This window comes from Onychomys torridus, chromosome 3, assembly GCF_903995425.1.
Source record: "Onychomys torridus chromosome 3, mOncTor1.1, whole genome shotgun sequence".
In the NCBI taxonomy this organism is placed as follows: domain Eukaryota; kingdom Metazoa; phylum Chordata; class Mammalia; order Rodentia; family Cricetidae; genus Onychomys; species Onychomys torridus.
The window spans coordinates 106,344,250-106,364,377 of record NC_050445.1 but is presented as its reverse complement, the minus strand read 5'-3'; the positions used below and the strand labels follow the sequence as shown (position 1 = coordinate 106,364,377).

Sequence of the window (20,128 nt, the reverse complement as noted above, 5' to 3'; positions counted from 1 at the left end):
TCCTCTATTGAGGCACAGATTTCTTTTTGGTAAGGCCATTGACAAATTAAGTCCTTTCACCTAAAGCCAGCAGCAAGGATGACGTAATGACTCACAGTTTCAGGAGTATTTGCTAAACAGTCTGCTGTGAAGTTCTACTAACTCATATACATTTTTCTTTCAAATGCTAATTCACATTTCTGAGTTATGATTAGGATAAGTATCCCTTTTCATGTTCTCACTTTGGGTGTTGGTGATTATCAACTAGATTCAACAGCACCCATTCTGCCCTGAGGTCCTAAAGGCCCTATTAAAATATGCCAGTTAACAGAAATCAAAGGCACTTATAGATTTACAGTATTCTTTGTATACACAGAAATGCCCTGGGCAAACACAGTCCCACCAAGTTGGAAGTAAGAACAGATACCAAATCGAGTCTAGTGGTTCTCAACCTTCCTAATGCTGTGACCTCATGTTGTGGTGACCCTCAACCATAAAATTATTTCATTGCTACTTCATAACTGCAATTTTGCTGTTATGAATCCTAATGTAAATATTTTTGGAGATAGAAGTTTGTCAAAGGGGTCTCAACCCACATGTTTAGAACCACTGAAGTATAACATTAAACACACAAAAGCCAAACAGACATCTGACACTGCCAAGATTCTCAGCACAGAGAGTGGATTTGCCAAAGAAAACTGATCTCCAGAGGTAGCAATTTGTAAAAGAAGAATGTCAATTAACTTCAGAAAGTTCTGTCCGAGCATGTATGCGACCACAAAATGCTACACTTGACAAATGGCAGGGTCTGTATTGAAACCACTGAAGTGAGCATTAAGTGCAGATGCTGGGTGTAGACAGAGCATAGAGCAGCCCGCACCACACCGTAAGGGACTGAAGGAAGGTAGGGTCACTTCAGAAAGACAACCAACCAAGCTTGTATGAAATGAAGGCTGGAGAGATGGCTGCTCAGACAGTATAAACTCTTACTGCTCTTCCAGAAGACCCAAGTTCAGTTCCCAGCACCCATCTGAAAAGGCTCCACAAAGACATGTAACTCCAGCTCAGGAGACCTGATGCCTTCTTCTGACTTCTGTAGGTATCCATATATGCACAACATGCATGCACAGACATATACATAAATTAAAAGAAAAAAACTCTTAAACTTTTGACCTGGAAGCCAGAGGACTATCTCTTATAGTATCAAAAGGAGCTCTGCAAGCTGCCAAGGGAGAAAAGCAATCCACAGTTCTACCTCTGTAAATCCCCCAAATCATAACAACGACCAATCCAGCAAGCTATCCCCTAAGAGTGTAACAATGGCACTTATGTCTTAGGGGCAACAACGCTGTCAAATTTAGGGTCTACCAAGTGGGAGGGAATTTATACTGGGTACTGTAAACTTGGACATCTAAACTACACATGGTTGGTGAGGTCATGGACCCTAGAGGAGAACCTACTACTGCTCTTTCCTAAATCAGTGTAATTTCTAATTGCATCCTAAATACTTACTCTTGTATCCTTGGGTAAATATAGCTCTCACCCCACATCAAAGAGGCTTCTCTTTCAGCAGCTGGTGACTCCCCCCAGAGATTCACAACTGGTCAAAATGCAGAGAATTCATGACTGTGGGATGTCCAACTTCAATTGATAGATACACAGCACAACCCCTCCTAGGCTCGGGGAACATTGTGAAAGAGGTGGTGGGGGGGACTTTAAGAGCTGGAGGACTAGTAGGCTTGCTGCAGAGTGGTGTCTTCCATATATTACAGAGAACTACATCTACAGAAGCTTAACAACATGGTCACCTAAATGAGACTGGCACAATGCCAACACCGGTTGACATGCCAACATGGGTGGGGAAAATCTCATGAATCGCCAGCCCTAGTTGAAGAGATACAGGACTCCAATGGCTGCCCAGAGAGGGAGAAGCAGTCCTCATTAGGGTTGAACTCCCTGATAGATTATCCAATCCTAAGTGGTCAGCCTTAAACATATGTACATATGAGCAACACTAAATGGACTCAGCATGGAATGTGGTATGTGTGTGTATGTGCCCATGTGCGTGTGCACCAATAATAAAAGTCACAAATTTGAGAAAGAGAAAGGAGATAGAAGGTGTGAGGGTGGGGGGGGGGGTTGAAATGATATAAACAGTCCTCATTTGCAGTGTTTTTCCTCTTCACAAATGAGTATCAGTGATAACCCTTAGGATATGTGGGAAACTTCCCGTGCCTACAACTGTGTCTCCAGGTCAGCCCTGTAACAATGCAATTGCAAACCCTTGGAAGTAACACATCTCTACCTCTGGAGACAGTAGCTTCATAGTATGTCTTATAAGTTATTTCAGGTTATGAAACTTAACTTCATACTGTTGGGAAACATTTTGTAGGAGTTAACCTTAAGTATCTATGGGTATTGTGAAATAATTTCAATTTTACAGAATACTCTTAAGAAAGAAATAAGCAAAGCCTAGCAGGTACCTATTTGCCTTCTTATCTTTACTAACAAGTTAATCCGGAACAGATTTCTAATAAGTAACCTGTTACTGCAGTGAACAAGTATCTCTGATCTGTACTTAAAAAAAAAAAATAAAAATTAACATTTGATCATGTATATATTTTGTTTAAAAGATAATATACACAATTGATGAGTGTATTCCTCAGGTTTCTATGTCTTTATTGCTCTCTGTTTGGCACTGTGGTTGGTTTTTTTAATTTCAGATATTAGTTTGAATTTCAATTTTGATAAAAGGTTATTTTTAATACTCCCCCTCCAAAAGAAAAGATGAGCAGAACTGGTTTGCAATGGAAGATACATCACTGGCTTCAGAACATATTACATTCTTGTTCAATATGTCCAATGTTTGTCCTGAATAACTGGACACATTTACAAAGGCAGCAAAAAGGAATTTGAGTGTCACTCACCAAGGAAACCCAGCCGCAGGGTGAAATGGCTAGCCATCCAGAGGCAAGGGAAATTTCACACAGGACTTAGCACTTGGTGGCCTGGGAAGCCTTCCAATTGTGAAAGAGGAGGGTCATACTTGATTTGCAAGGATGACTTTCTGGTGGTCAGCATTAACACCCCTACCTATTGCAAAAATCTGTCTGTACCTTCCAGAAGATATCCTTACCACACAGAAAGATTAACTGTGGGTCAGGAGGGTCCTCCAAGACTCACTTCCAGGGCCATTGTCCCACAGGTTGTCAGCACTGGGCATTGATGCCAGTGTTTATTAAACATTTTAAATATTTATACAACTATGAAATGACTACAAATGCCCCTTATCTTATACTAAAGGTAAAAGAATAAATCCACCAGCTGAGATCCCACAGGAATACATATTGCTTATGAAATCCCAGATAAATGAGATAAAAGTTTCATTTCTAGGATGGAATAGGAAAGCACAATTAATATTGACCTTCAACTTGGCAGCATCTAGAATCACCACGGAGACAAATCTCAGGGCATGTCCATGTGAGGAAGTTTCTACATTGGATTAACTGTCAGTGGCACTGAACCTTGGGATCAGGGAGAAAGTGAGCTGAGGCCAGCATTGACTTTCTCTCTGCTTTGTGATTCTGGGTGCAGGGTGCCCAGCCACCTCAGGCTACAGTTGTCATGACTTCCCAGCCAGAGTGGGCTGCACCTTCAAACTGTGAGCCAGGGTCAACTCTTCCTTGTCCCTTGTCTGCAAGTTTGTGATGGGAATGAATAACTACTGCAGAAAGCCAACAGACCTTCTCTTCCAAGGTGTCTGCTGCCTAACCCTCGAGCAGAAGGATTAATACACTCTGCAGGGACTACACATGTGAGCCCCTGCAGGGGAAGACGACATCTGATTCACAAAAGTGCCCCCAGCACCAAGCCAACCCCTAGAACAGCAGGATTGCTTCAGGGAGCTACTGGAGCAGCTGAGACCTGTAACCTGCCAATTCTGAAAAGCATAGGCTAAAGAACTGAGTGGCAAGAGTTGTTTTTTTTATGTAGTACTTGGTAGTAAATTTTACACACACACACACACACACACACACAGGGGGGGCAGGGAGAGAGGGGGGAGAAAAAGAGGAGAGAGAGAGAGAGAGAGAGAGAGAGAGAGAGAGAGAGAGAGAGAATATTACTTCACTAGTTCTCCTTGGCTAATCACAGGATTCTCTACCAAGGACATCACTATGCACACTCCAAGATCACTCCCCCATTAGGAAATATCCAGAAATGTTTAGGAATCTTTTTGGTATTTCTTCATATAGCCTTTGTGAATACCAAGTCATGTCCATTCCTGAGGAAGGAGAGGCCACTTAGAACTTTTGGATCTAAACTGGTGGTCAAAAAGGCCTCATCCAGGTGTAAAGGCTCCCTTTACCTGGATAGTGGAAGGAATAAAAGAGGAGGGTAATTGCTCCTGTCGACTCAGAACCCAGCCCTGATTTCACATCACCTTTTGTTGCCTTCCCAAGAACTTTCTCAAGTAGGAATTATTTTTCCATTTCATAGATGAGAGAAAAAGATTGCAAAAAAAAAAAAAAAAGCATGTCTTAATTAGGGTTTACTATTGCTATGAAGAGATAACGTGACAACTCTTTTTTTAAAAAAAATATGGAATGCTTCATGAATTTGCGTGTCATCCTTGCGCAGGGGCCATGCTAATCTTCTCTGTATTGTTCCAGTTTTAGTCTATGTGCTGCCAAAGCGAGCACCCGTGACAACTCTTATAAAGGAAACATTTAATTGTGGTGGCACTTACAGTTCAGAGGTTCAGTCCATTATGATCATGAAAGGGAGCATGGGGGCATGCAGGCAGGCATGGTGCTGGAGAAATAGCTGAGTGTCCTACATCTTGAAGGCAACAGGAAGTCAACTGACACCCTGGGCAGTAACCAGAATATATGAAACCTCAAAGCCTACCCCCACAATGATACACTTCCAACAAAAGGTATGGCCCAGATTAAAGGTAAACCCTATAGCTGCAAGGTCTGGATTAAAGGTGTGTGTCATCCAGCCTCCTCTAACAAGACCACACTTCCTAATAGCGCCACTCTCTATGAGCTTATGGGGGCCAAACACATTCAGACTACTACAAAGCAAAATTATGCTTTTTGAATAAATAAGCAAATCAATAAGTAAGTAGATAAATAAGCAAGCAGCAGTATCTGAACCTAAACCTCAGATCTCTCCAAATTCACAGTCATGATATTTTATGGACTGATGGAAAGAATGGAAGATTGAAAAAAAACAAATGGAAAGACAAAGAAAGCAGTAGACACAACTAATGGTGTTTTTGAGTTGCAGTCTATCTACCCAGAAACTGGTAAAATCAAACAATGTCCAAGAAGCCCAAGCCCAGGCTTTCCCTTTTGTCACTCCAAGTGCAAAGTGTGTTTCCTCACCAGGCTCTTCCAGATCCACTAGCCCTGGCAGACCTGAACCTTCTCAGAATCCCATGAAGACCTAGTCTACATCACATAAGCTAGATCTCACCAGCCTTCAAGTGTCAGCCACCCTCAGATCATCTCTGCCCAATCCATGCTTCTGTGGACCTCTCATCCTGTCCTGGATGCAGTAGGATGCTTCTAGCAGCTGTGTCCTTGCCATGATTCCTATCAGGACTATTTTTCTCCTGGTGTTTGCTCTACTTAAGTATTTCCATGTGGATTCTCTTGAGGAGGAGTGTATGTCTTTAAGCATACTGAATATTATCAAGCTATAAATTCCATGGGCATCATCAGCTCCACCAGCAGTTTAGTGTCAGCTCTGTATGTAAGTACACCAGGCACTGTACTAAATCCCTTGGGCCTGATTCAACAATCCTCGAGGATCCCAGGCCTATGAAACAAGGGCTATTCATGTTGCTTCTTATGGGAAAACAAGATGGAAGGGATTACATAACACATCTAGCATTACATAGATCTCTTTCTCTTTCTATGGTCTTCAAAGAACACAGTCCATGTAAAACAAAGCAGCAACTTGTCAATATTTAATGACTTACTTCGTAACTTTCTTCCCTCCCTCTCTGTGAGTTTCCAGTGTACTATAAACACTTACGTGAAAGAATAAGCCCCACTTATTGCCCATAGAGAAATCATAATCAAGTGGTAGATGCCCACCCACCCACCATCAGACAGACACTAAGTAAAAAATGAAATGCTCAATAAACAGATACAGGATCATGTATCCAGAAGATGGTAGATACACAGGTTCATGAGCACTTTCACTGCCCAAGTCCCTAGTTACAGAGCCTCTAACAAACAACACTCAAAGCAAAGGTGTCTTGTCCTTCATCACAATCCTGCACCCTTGGCAACAGAACACACAGGAAGCCTGCGTCAGTATGTTCCAGGGCAATTATGAGTGCCTCTGAGAGATTTTGCTCGGTAGCAATATGAGGACCTAGACTCTTACTATCCTGAGCACTTATGGGTGGAATTCTGCAGAGAAATACAATCCTTTTCCTCATTTTTACAGATGATTGTTCATGACACTTACAAGCAGCTTCAAATGAGTACACAGGTTTTATTTCCCTACAGACTTTAAATAACGATGTCCTGCCACGGGCTGAAAATCTGGTTGGCACTGCTGAGGACATGTCAGCTTGAAGCTACAATACCTTTGAGGTATCAAATGTATTTGGGAAATAAAAATTTTAAAAGGCAAAAAAGTAACATTTTCCCTATGGAAAATCTGACTACTAGAATATACACTTTCCTCCAAGCCTGGGTATATCAGTTACCTATTACAACAACAATGTTGAATTTGAAGATCTGTGAGTCATTGCTCTCGAGTCTGTCTACAGGGCTCCCTTTTGCAGCTAGGTTGGCAGACTTGGGGCATTGGTATCTACTCTGCTCCCTTCCATGCTGTTCATTCTCTGACAGCAAAGAGCCAGGTACTTTTTTCTCATGGCAATGGCAACATGGAAGACGGCAGCAGAGCACCTGTACCTTCTCCCAGTCTCTGTTTGCCTTGGGTTGACTGACAGCTCACTGGCCCAGCAGGCCCATGGCTGAGCTCACAGTCAGAATAAAGGGACACCACAGATAGGAAAAACAAGGGGGTTGGGGGTGGGAATCAGTCCATAGTTGTCATTCAAAACCACAGTGCTCCAGGGCACTTGTAGAGACTGTAATCATTTTCTGAATCCCATGTCAATTTGGACCATGATTTTGTGGGTTGTTTTTGTTTTCTCTTCCAATGGGGAGAGAGTGGTCTGATGGCAAAACAGACGTTTCTGAGAATTTTAGTGGAATTACATGTAACATATCAATCACCTGGAAGAAAGTTTCATGAATTGAGACTGTACTGGAAACCAGGATGGTTGTTACCAAGGGAAATGTGAAAACAGGGACGTTGGTGACAGATCTGGAATAGTTTGTTTACTGCCCATGAGGGCTTCACTATACAAACAGCAGCAACTACAAGCCCTTACCTAACCACAACCATGTCCTAGGCACCATAGCATGCAAAGCACGTTTAAGGCTTCACAGATGCCTGTGTGCAGACACATACTCTAAGTAAGTCCATTTTACAGCTGAGAAATGGATGCTAAGAGTGAGGCACATGGGCCAACAACCCACAGCAAAAGGAAGAGTCGGGACTTGAACCTGGGTGTGTCTGGTTTCACTATGTAAATTCTCTCTCTTTTCCCTGAGCCTCACTGGACTTGTCATGCTTCCCTCTATTATTTACAAATAATCCTCAGTCACAGGAAGAAAGCCTATTCTATAAAAAGTTAGAAAACCCATTTTATATTTTACTCAGCTTTCTAGTCTGACGTAACATTTTGTCCTGTACATTAACTAAGAATGTTTCCAGGGAGCAAATGGGATAGGACTATAGTGCAAGGTCTGATGGGTTACTGTAAACTGATCAGAGGAAATCACGCTCAGGGGAAATCAGCGAAGTTCTGTGGTGGTCTGAATGAGAACGGCCCCTAGTATAGATCTGAAATCATGGTCCGCAGTTAGAAGAACTGTTTCAGGAAGGACGAGGAAATGTAGCCTTGTTGGAGGAGGTAAGGCATGTCACTAGGGGTTTAAAGTTTCAAAAGGCCATGCCAGAATCAGTCTCTTTCTTTGTACCTCCAACTTTCAGACAAGATGTAAGCTCTTAGCTACTGCTCCAGCACCATCCATCCATCTACCCAGCCAACCAGCCAGCCTGCCTGCCTGCCTGCCTGCCAGTGGCATGCTCCCTGCCATGTTGGCCATAGACCCACTCTCTGAAACAATAAACAAGCCCCCAATCAAATGTTCTCTTTTAGAAGTTGCCTTTGCCATGGTGTCTCTCCACAACAATAGAAAAGTAACTAAAACAGAAGTTAGAAGCAGGAGTTGGTGGCCTCTCGGGGCCATTCTCATCCAAACCACCATAGGCTCCATGGAGTACTGGAGAGAGAAAAATAGCCCAGCATTTGGTGCCAGACAACCTTCTTGACTTTTCCACAAAATGAAATAATTATCTGTTATATTCAAAATAATAAACTGAATGTACATTGATCTAAAAACACATGTCACAAGGTTGGAGCACATTTATCTATGCAGAAAAGGAAGCTGTTGGCAACATTGCTTTGTGATATCCACTGTACTACATATATGGATCAAACCATTTCCCAAGTCATTTGTTGATTTTGGGACTTGCTGGCATAATCTTCTGCATGGTGAAGTCCTTACTAGCAAATGATGTCCCTGTTTAAAACATGACATAGGGAAACATATCCAGTCATTCCAAAGACAGTCCATCCCAGGCACCAGAGTCCTAGCCTCAGGCACTTTGTTATAATGAGAAGGAATCCAGATGTCATTGGCTAGTGAGCAGGTATCAGTTCCTTCCACGTGACCTAAATATAGAAAGCCAACCTGGGCCTTAGCTATCAATGTCACCCATACCTCCCACCCTCACTCCTTTTCCAAGGTCCCACCAGGTGCTACAGACTAAACAGTGCTATGCCTTACCCGTGTCCTCACACTGCTACCTGCACTTTCAGACCACCATTCCCACCCACAGCTTCGGTATTGTTGTCACACAACACACAGCTAGCTGTGCCAGGGCCCCAAGACTAAATCCCAACCCTAAGAAATACTTATTTTTATACCCTCCAGGGATTCCTGTGCTGTTTAATTAATTCATGAGAAGATGTCTTTCAAAACAAACAGTAAACATTGCTTAAAATGTGTTTGGGGACACCTTTTGGAGCCACTGAATTGTACATGGTCTAGCAAAGAAAGCGGAAGCGCTGTTCCTTCATTCTCTCTTGTTTTCTGCTCACGGATTTCAAGAAAACAGCCTGCAAAGCATGTTTGAAAAAACAAAAAATAAATTTTAAAAAGGGCAACTCTGTCAGCGCATAACTATGATTAGGCAGAATCAAGCAGTTACAGGAGAGGGTCCCAAACAGTGTTTCATGGTCAACATAGGCCTTAGGAACATCTAACAAGGGCAGCACTCCTAACGTGAAGGGCTGTGCAGTAGAGGTTTTCACTGGATGTGACAGTATCAAGACCCTCACCCTGTTGAGCATGTCACAACAGCATCACTAGTGTAACAGTCAGATCCTACCCAAGCCAATGCCTTGGAAGCTTATGTTACAAAGAGACTCCAAAGGACTCTCTTAATCAGGGTTCTCTTCGAAAGAGAAACCCAACAAGAGATAGCCACACAGCAAGACAGAGGAAGTGGGTCAGCACAGGGACTGATGGTAAGAAATCAGCTCCCACAGACGCTGAGGAAGCCAAACCCTACAGTGAGGGCTGGTGTGCAAATGGGTTGGTGTGCAAAAGATGCACTGTGGTGGTTTGAAAGAAAATGGCCCCCATAGGCCCATAGGAGTGGCACTATTAGGAGGTGTGGCCTTGTTGAAGTAGGCGTGGCTTTGGTGAAGGAAGTGTGTCTCCGTTCACTTCCTGCTGCCTGGGGATCAAGATGTGGAACACTCAGCCCCTCTCCAGCACCATGTCTGCCTGCATGTCACCATACTTTCCTGCCATGATGATAATGAACTAAACCTCTGAAACTGTAAGCCACCCCAATTAAATGTTTTTCTTTATAAGAGCTGCTGTGGCCATGGTGTCTCTTCACAACAACAGGAACCCTAACGAAGACATGCACTGTTCCCATTGAAAGACCACCAGGCTAAGAGAGCTGCTGTTGATCATGAAGTGGGGAGGCTGGGGATCTCACTCACACTGTGGGGAGGGTCAGTCTTGATTTCATTTTGTGTTGGTCTTCAGCTGGCTGGCTGACATTCACCCATAGTTTAAAGAACATCTGCTTTACTGAAGCCTTTACTAAAGCCTGCTTTACTGAAGTAAATGAAGACCATTTATATTTAAATGTGCATCTCCTCCAAGAATACCATCCCAGCAACCCCTAGAACACTGTAAGATCAAGTGTCTGTGTGCCTCGTGCCACAGTCGAGTTGATACACAAAAACGATTTGTTGTGAGCAGCCCAGCGGGTTTAAAAACCCTGGAGACTTTTACCCAGACAGATTTTCTAGATAGCATGGAGACAATTTCACTAAAAGCAGGTGTGGGCTAGGAGGAATAGAGGGAAACCACTGGGAGAAACCATTAACAGATAATGAGTCATCAGCTCAGCCTCAGCCCCTGGTACTCCTTCGCCTGCATCCGCATCTTCCCCAAGAGAGGTTATCGAGCAGGGAGGTTGTATGTGAAAGGCAACCCCAGAACCAGGACTTCTAACCTTGTGCAACTAAGCACACACATATGTACAGTCAAGCTCATGGCTAGGATGGATGTTGCTCTCGGGACACATTTCCCTCTGTTAAAACCCCGTAGAGGGTTTGTTCTTCTTCTGTCAATCTTCTGAAGGCTGCAGGGCCTCAGGCTGCAGCCGTGGGCTCTCAGTTCCACCTCCACTTTCTCCTTAAGTGATCTCATTCACAGATTTAAATACCATCAATATGCCTGTGCTTCCCAAATTTATGTTTCCCAGCCCAGATCTTCCCTAGCAAACAGCAATTTCATATGGTACAGCTTAATATAGCAACCAGTTTTTTTTTTTTTTTTAAGAAAAAAAATTCTCACTCCTACCATCAGTTTTTTTCTCTCTTTAAAAAAAAAAAAAAAAAGATGCCTACTGGTCACATGATGTGTAAACCCAGAAAACCATTAAATCTGTACCTATTGCCATTTATAACCTTTGTGAACCAGCTGCAATGTGACTGTTCCGCTTTTCTCTCTGTTGTCTTGACAAAACATCCTGACAAAGAAGGGATGCATTTGACTCACACAGGTCATTGTCCATCATTAAGAGACGTCAAGGACTCACATGGTAGCTAGAGACAGGTACCATGGAGGGACACTGTTTGCTGGTTGGCTCACTGCTTTGTACTTAGCTCTTTTTCCTATGTAGCCCAGACCACCTGGCTAGGGATGGTTCTGCCCACTGTAGGCTTTCCTACACCAATTAATAATCAAGACAATCTCTAGAGAGTCCAGGGGCCAATCTAATTCAGGCAAGTCCTCAATTGAAGCTTTCCTCTCAGACAACTCCCGGTCAGGTTGACCATTTTGAAGGCTAACCAGGACAGTGACCAAGGGATGCCTATATTTTCTTCAGAGGTTTTTAGAGTGTGGTTTTTCCACTCCAGCATCTGCCTCACTTCTGCGAAGTAGCTCCTAGTTCCTGGTGCTGGTATGACCCAATGTGAAGTATTGACTGGAAACACTCAGAATAAATCTGATGGTTGACTGATGCCTCAGAGAAGAACACTTCCATTTGGTTTAAAAAAAAAAAAAAAAAAAAAGCTGAGTGTGTGACACACACTTGTGATCCCAGTGTTGGAGAGATGGAAGCAGACAGATCCCTTGGGCTCACTGGCCAGTGCGCCTATCCTTCTCAGTTAGCCCCAGGTTCCAAGGAGAGACTTAAAAAACCAAGCTGGACCACTCCTAAGGAATGGTATGTGAGTTTGATTTCTGTGTTCTGAGGATAAGCAGAAGCGCATTGGAGCTGGCCAGGCTTGCAGAACCAGGGCTGCGGCTCCCATTGCAACATTCCTACAGAGCTGAAGCAGGTTACTGCTAAAATTGGACCAGGTTCAGCCTAGTCCTGATGGATAAGCCAAGCCAGCATTGAGCAGCTGATGAGGCAAAGGCTGGCTCAGGCAAACAGTAACAAAAGCTCTTTGTCAACAACCGCAGCACCTCCACCCTTGGACACACCCATTTTCCCAGTGAATCTGGCTCCCAGGCTTTTGACCCCAATGGAGAGGAAATGGGGATTTCAAAAGCTGTTCCATCAGATGCTCCCTGTTTTAAAAACATGTGAGCCACACAGCACACCTGCCAATTTCAGGGTCTCCATCTCCCCGAATGTGCAAATGGCAATAGAAAAGGGATCTGCTTTAGGGGAATCTGTGCTCACTTGATCAGACAGCCTTGGGGGAGTGCCTGGCAGGTGAGAGCAAAACACTTGGGATTCATACCCCTTTTCCAGTCTTCTCAACAGGGGACAGAGAGAGTCTGACAGACCTCAAGCCTGGCGGTGCCATGTTCTAATGCACTTCCCATTCTGCATAGAGAACAAAGCAAAATGGGGATTGCTTCTCTAAAACTATCCCCTATCTTTGAGTTACAGAAATGGTACCTAACAGTGGGAGTGGGGGCATGAGGGGAAGGAACGGGGGACATCTCCACTTCAAGAACAAATGGTCTTCTTCAAACAAAAGATGGGCTGTGGGGCAGCAAGGGATTTGCCTCTCTTATGAAGCCAGGCTAATTACTTTTCTGTAGGTTTTTCAATTAAATAAACTCAGGGCCAAGGACACCTTGCCATATGTGGGAGGCTGCCCTCTGCTGTGGGTTTTCATTACTGCAGGAAGTTTGGATGTTCGGATTTTTCAAGTCCAGGAATCCTGGGGCTTGTGCCAGTAGAGGACACTGACCTATTCAACTCTGCCCTCCAAATAGAACAAGAACCCCACAGTGTTTGTAACCAAAGGAAGGAATGTTTGGGAAGCATCCTGACTCGAGGATGCTGTTAGAACAGAACTACTCACACCCCGATGACTCAGCCTTGAGGCCAGGGAAAGGCCCACAGGAACAAAGGCAAGGCAACTTCTGGAGCATCCTAAGACTCAAGAGCAAAGTGAGTTGTTACACAGTACCAGAAGCTGACCCTGAGGAAGCAGCAAAAGGGAGAAGGCTCCAGTGGTCAGGGTAGACTAGAGATGCACTCTGTAGCTCTACGACTTAAGAACTTGCTTTCTATCCTTCCTTCATATCCTTTTCCTTCCTTCCTTTTTCACTTTCCTTTCTCTCTGTCTCTGTCTCTGTCTCTTCCTATTTCCTTCCTTCCTTCCTTCCTTTCTTTTTCAAGACAGGGTTTCTCTGTGTAGTATCCCCGACTGTCCTGGAACTCGCTCTGTAGACCAGGCTGGCCTCGAACTCACAGAGATCCACCTGCCTCTGCCTCCGAAGTGCTGGGATTAAAGGCGTGTGCCACCACCGCCCCACCCGGCTGACACCTTAATAACTTTCAAACTTGTGCAAGACACAACTTTATGAGCCTGTCTTCTCATCTGTAAAATGGGATTCCCACTTACCTCAGAGGGTTGTACAGATTAAAACTCATGTCTACATCACTCAGCTATGGAAGATGCTCACATAGCCTGTGTTGGCCTGTTGGGATTTTTACAAGAAGGTGGGAAGCTCAAATGTTCAACTATCTCCAGTATGAGCTTCATTGGAGGATTGCGGATGCCTCACGGGACACAGACAAGCGCTCAAGTTTCACCTGACTCTGTTATACCACAAGCCCTTTCGCCTTCTGCAAAACAGAAGGCTTCACCCTCTACAAAACAGTAACTGTAAAACAAAAACAAACACACTCTCACATAATAGTAATAGGCAAAATGCTTTTTTAAAACATGCAAATAAAGCGACTCCTCCAGACACGACAGTGATATATTCAAGGGCACTTCTGTTTAATGGTGCATAACAAGGGAAAGTGAACTTAACAGTATTTAATAATGGATCCCAGTCATAAAGATTGATGCTCTAGAGGTTAAAAAGTATATGAACTTCAATGGGATCCATTTACTGAGAACTAGCCAATCAAAAACTGAAATTTCAATTTAAAGAAGTTTTCAAGAATGTGGGAAGCGTAACGTTCTATTATCTCTAATATGATGACTCATGTTGCTTTTAGTCTAGGGAAGTCATGTTCATAAAATCATAGCCTAGGACCTCAGAGAATGAATGCAAGATTCAAAGTATCCTCAAATTGTGTTAGGACAGAATGGGTAAACAGAGGCAGGAAGAATCCAGCTTCCAGAGGGAGAACCCAGCTCAAAAGACTTCTTCCCTAAGAACTAAGAGCACCATTTAACCGAAGTTACTACACGGCTTATGATCAAGCCTGACTTCAGTTCCTATACTGAAATGTCTTAAACATATGGGTCAGCTTTCAAACAAATGGTTCGGCTTTATTATCTCTGCATAGCTCTGGGCTGATACTGCAGGCTCTCCAACTGGGTATCAGCAGAGGTGGGATTCCAATAATCTTTACAGTGAGCTCTGGAATCCATGTGCAGGAATCGGCTCCAGGATGTCACAATTAGTTCCATGTGTGAGAAAATGTGATATATAATACATTTCTGCATTGACCTGAAAGATTTCCTGGTTTTTTTTTCTATTGTTATGTAGTTTTAAATAGAACCTTTGTATCCCTGCTGTGGGGACCCAGATTCCCAAGGATAAGTGAAAGGGTTGGAAACAAAATATGTAGATAAAATGGGTCTATTAGGACCCTGGTAATAAATAGCCTCAAATCAGAGGATGCATCTGAATATGGATATAGGAAACTTTTAAAAGGAAAACAGTTAACTTTCAATTAACAAATACCATCTTTTCTTACCTAGTGTTATTCTGTCAGGCTAAGGGAGCTAGCAAAAAAGAAGCAATCAGCTGGTTAGAAAAACTTATTACAGGAGAGCTGGGTGAGGCCTCCTTGTTGTCATGGACTCAAGATCAAGAGTGGAAATTGGGGATTGATCATAGCATCTAATAACAGCTTTTAGCCATCAGGATTTGTGCTAAAGACTTTTTTTTTTGAGACAGGGTTTCTCTGTAGCTTTGGAGGCTGTCCTAGAACTCGCTTTGTAGACCAGGCTGGCCTCGAACTCACAGAGATCCACCTGCCTCTGCCTCCTAAGTGCTGGGATTACAGGTGTGCGCCACCACTGTCCGGCTGCTAAAGACTTTATATGCAGCTAGCTTTCCATGTCTGAGAGTTCCATGTTCATGGAGTTCATGGATTCAAACATATCCACGGGAGAAAAATTGCACTGACTTCTGTCCCTTATCATCCCCTAAGCAATACAACATTGGTTGTAGACATAACATTCATATTATATTATGGAGGGTCTTTTTTTTTTGAGACAGGGTCTTATTATATAACCTAGCTGGCTTGAGTATGAATGCATGTATCACCATGTTTATCCATTTATATTATGTTTTATAAGTGATGTAGATATGCCTAAGCTATTGACACTGTGGTATGACATTCTACAAAGTTCATGCTTGAGGACTGCATAATTGTTACAAAATAAAATCACAAAAAACTCATAATGTTTTCAATTTTACAGTTTTGTGTTGGGTCACATTGTTAGCTACCTTGGAGCACATGTGTCCCTCAGGCTGAAGGTGGACATGCTTGAAAGTCAGCAGGAGCTCCAGTACAGGTTACAGGCAAATGTTATGCTAATTTATACAAAGGACTTGAGCGTCTCAGAATTTGCAATCCACATGATGTTTGAAACAACAATCCTTGAATACCAATCATAGACTGTGGTAGCCATCATTTAATCTCTATAGTAGCCTTGTGAATAAGTATCATGAACTTCATCATGGTGTGAAGGAACGGGGCTTTAGTTCAGAAAATATCTTGTTCACAAGCAACAAAATTCAGAAGTACGAGAAACTAAACCCACACAAAAACACTCCAAAATATTATGCAGAATAATTCCAGAACCTTCTGACACTTTGGAACCAGATGCCTTACACCTAAAACCCACCTTTGTAGAGGAAACTGTAGATTATGAAGGTGTAACAGTTCCTTCACCACCTCAGCATGCTCACTCCCACCTGCCAAACTCTATGGACTAGGACCCTAGTTGAAAAAAATCTTAAGCCAACTTAAATCGTAAGCAATCAAAACATCCATCAGTTCTAAATCACCCATGATAAGACTGGAGTTTTATATTCAGGAGTAACTATTTTATTTCTGTTTTAATTTTAACAGAACTTAGTTTGAAAACTACCACACAACACCTAGGATCTGGCCGCAGCTATACCACCAAGTAGATTCTCTTTGAGTCACCACTTATAAATCACTTTTCTCAATTGGATGCAAGAGGTAAGCCATGCCACACATTGTCCTTGTCTAAGACACTTCAGGGAAAACAAAGGGAAGGAAGTTTATGTTGAGATTAAGGAAAATCTTGAGTAAAAGGCTTCTAGTCTTCAAGCATTTGGACAACAGGGTCTGTAAAGACAGGAAGTCTATGGAGAAACTTCTCAAACTACTAAGGGCAGATACACACTGAAAAAATTAATGAGCCCAATTACACTGTAAAGGTTCAGAGGTGGTTGTTATTTAAATGCTAATGACTCAAGAGGAAGAACATTTTTCTCAAGGCCAACTTAAAGAAATTGGGAGTGTAGGGTGCCAGCAACAGAGGCTGTGAGTAGCAAGTGTGGGGGTGGGAGATTGAAGGGGGGGTTCAGAGTGGCTGTCACATACTAGCAAGTCAAGCTGTCCCATGCCACACTCATGGGGACTGCTTTTAGAGAAGGGCTTACTTCCCAGCTAATTGTCTTCACAGAGAACAGAAACTGAGAAACACTCCTTGTCTCCTGGTCTGATATCATGACACAGACCTCACAGGCCTCCTAGAAGAGAGCTGAGGGGGCATCTCTCACCATGGCCACACCAAGCAGCGCTCTCCCAGCCAGACTCCACTGTTGTCCCTCCAGATCAGCTTCACAAACGCTTAACAGGATCCAGGAGCTGACATTTATTGGGCTCGGTTGCTGTACCATGGGTCATCTTACTTAACTTTTTACAAACATACTCCCATCAGACACACAGATGGCAATGGAAAAAACAAACAACAAATCCCGGAAGGACAGGTCTGACTTCCAGTGCAAATCTCTAACCCTCAGCATGGAGAATCTGACTGATTGCTTCAGAGGACTTTGAGAACATAAACCCAAATAAACAACAACAGAAGATAAGTCCAGCTCAACAATACTTGCTCATATTTTTAGAAGGACATCCTGGAGCCCCTGAGGTACTACCATATCAGGAGGAGGCTGCTGCACAGAAGGAAATCGAAATTGTCCGTGCTCTCTATCATACAGAGAGATGGTGGAAAAAGTAATCTGGCTATCTAGTAATCTCGAAAAGCACTGAATATAAAAATTGCCTTCAGCTGGCTGAACTCGGGCAATACATTTACAATGTATTTTTCAAACATTTTGGAAATGAGAATGTTTCATCTTCTTTTGAGCTTTTTTAAGCTCTCCTCTGAAGTCTCTCCAAAGGCACACACTACTGTCCCTCCCATTTCTGCCTTGCACCCATCCTCAGTAGAGGCATTGGACTAGAATCTGCACCCCTGAAGCCCTGATCTTGATGACATAAGATTTCCAAAAGGAAATTACATATTCCTAGAAGTATTTTGAGGATCTTTTTAATTATAGCTGTTTCCAACCTGGGCACCATGGTCCACATGCATCTTAGACAGCTATGAATTTAGCCCCAAACATATCTGTGGATGACAGTACTAAGTCACATTGTCAAAAGACTGGATGACTAAGAGATGTTTCATCACTAAGAGAACACCATAGAAGAAAAATGGATAAAAGCTACTTTTAAGGTCTCATGAGAAAAACAATCCCATCTTCACGTACTTCGGTGAAGATGCATGCTGTCCGGGAGCCGTCACACAACTCGAGAAGCAGCAGGGGCAGGGAAGGAAACCCGGACGGTGTGCTCTACATCAACTGAGTTTCTTTAGCTCTGAGCAGCACTTTTGCTTCTCCCAAAACGATGACAGGCTGAAAGGTAGGGGTGGGCCTCTCATCTACACGCACTAGGACGAAAAGACCCGGTCATGAGCCCTTGTTTCTCATCAACTGGTTGAGAGGGAAAGGGGCATTGTGGAATACAGGGGTGGGAGTTAGTCTGAAGGTTTCCCATGGTTACAGCTACCATGGAAATCATTTTCTTCTCCGGGGCTTTTAAAGATCTGGAGCCTGACTTCAATCCTAGTTTAAAGGAGAACAAAGGTAGAACACGGACAGGAATTGCTTTCTTATTTGAAGATTAAAGAGGTTCCCAATCGGGGCGCTTGGAGGATGGGTCCAGGCACCAAAGGCAGCAGCAATGTCAAAAGACTCCATATCCAAGTGGCCCAGCAGGGTGCAAGATGAACCCTCATGGCCTAGAGGGGAACTCACACTTTCTGGACCCAGCCAGGAACAGATTGATCTTTTCTAAGTGCCAATCGAATCATGTCACGTCACTCCCTGTATAAAATTGTTCAGTGGCTTCCCACTGTTCATAGGATAAAATCGTTAATCTCCATGACAGTCTGGCCTGGGCATTCCTGGTCTGGCGCATCTGTCTGAATCTGCCTTCTTTCCTACATATTAAGTAGTCTGGCCTAAAGCCCGTAAAATGTGTGATGCTGCATTCTGTTTAGGGGCTCGGCACAAGGACCAGAGACGCTCTTTCCCTGACTTGCCTTCTACATGGAATCTTCCGATTTTCAAACTCAGTGGCATCTTCTCTGGGTGTCCTCACTCTGTTAAGCCATGTGTTTCCCGCAGGGCACCTGCTATTGATATTTCATACTTTGTGAGCACAAAGAAGCCGCAGTGAACCTTCCTGACAGCTGGAGCTTCCTGCTGCAGATCTGAGGTCTTCAGATCAGTGCCCAGCACATGGGCTCAGTAAATGATCGGTCAATAAATGACTTAAGGGTGAGGAGATTCACCCATCTCTACACACCTAGGAATTCACATTCATGGCCACTTTCAAGGAGCCTCCTAAACAAAGCCTCATGTCAGGTAGGACTCAGGTTTCCGAGTCAGTATACAAGGTCAGCTCAAGGACAGCAGTAATTCTTGACGTGGGCAAATTTGCTCTGCAGGGGACATGTAGCAATGTCTAGATATACTATTGATTGTCACGATAGATGTCTAGCAACAGAGACCCATGCTGCTGCTAACTGACCTACAATGTCCAGGAAAGCCCCCCAGCAAAGGAAAATCCGGCTTTAAATTGTTAATAGCACTGAGGTTCAGCTGCAAGGAATCATGGTCCATTAGAAACGGGTTTTGTGAAAACGCATGCCATCTTAGACAATGACCACCTCTTCTAGTGTACACCGGCCATTTTCCTCCAATGAAAATACAGACACAATGCTTCTCCTGACACTGCAGAGTCACTGGCTTGAGTTTAAGGAGCACAGTGCATTAAAAGGCACGTGTCCTCAGGAGTCCTCTTTCACAGTGTGATAGGCAGCCTGCACTGTCAGAGGCTTTCAGAAACAGTCCAGCAAGAGTCAGGGGATCTGTTCCTCCTGCTGTGATGTAGATTCTAAGTGTTCCAAACGCTCATGTGTTTAAGGATGAGTCTGTAATGCAATACTGTTCAAAGGTGAGGTTTAGAGGAGGTGACTGGACCGTGAAGTTCAGCTCTGATCTCATCAATGGATTACTTTTTGAGAGACAGTGAAAACTTTTCCAAGCAGGTCCTAAAGGAGAGCCCAGGAGGAAGCAGGTCATTGGAGGCATGCTCTTGAAAGGCACAGTTTGCCCTGGTCCTTCCTTTCTCTTTCTGCTTCCAGCCACCATGAAGTAAGACTCGACCACCCATGTCCTGCTGTGATGCTCTATCTTGTCATAGAAGCAATGCAGCAAGCCGATCATGAACCAAAACCTCTGACCATACCGAGCTAAGTAAATCTTTCCTCCTTCACATCTGTTTCCTCAAGTACTTCTCACAAGTGATAGAGAGCTGAGTAACGGGATAGGAATGGGGTTTGGTTGTTGGAATGCTTGCCCAGCATGCACAAAGCTCTGAGTTCAATCCCCGTATCACATAAAGCAGGTGT

General features: G+C 43.6%; 1 protein-coding gene and 1 non-coding gene across 3 annotated transcripts in view; both read right to left on the bottom strand.

Moving 5' to 3' along the window:
* Prickle2 (prickle planar cell polarity protein 2) overlaps positions 1-20,128 on the bottom strand; it is a 344,868-nt gene that overhangs the window by 286,997 nt on the left and 37,743 nt on the right. The gene's annotated exons all lie outside the window — the stretch shown is intronic.
* On the bottom strand, positions 4,573-4,679 carry LOC118581007. Its single transcript, XR_004944647.1, has one exon. It is a non-coding gene; the product is annotated as a U6 spliceosomal RNA (small nuclear RNA).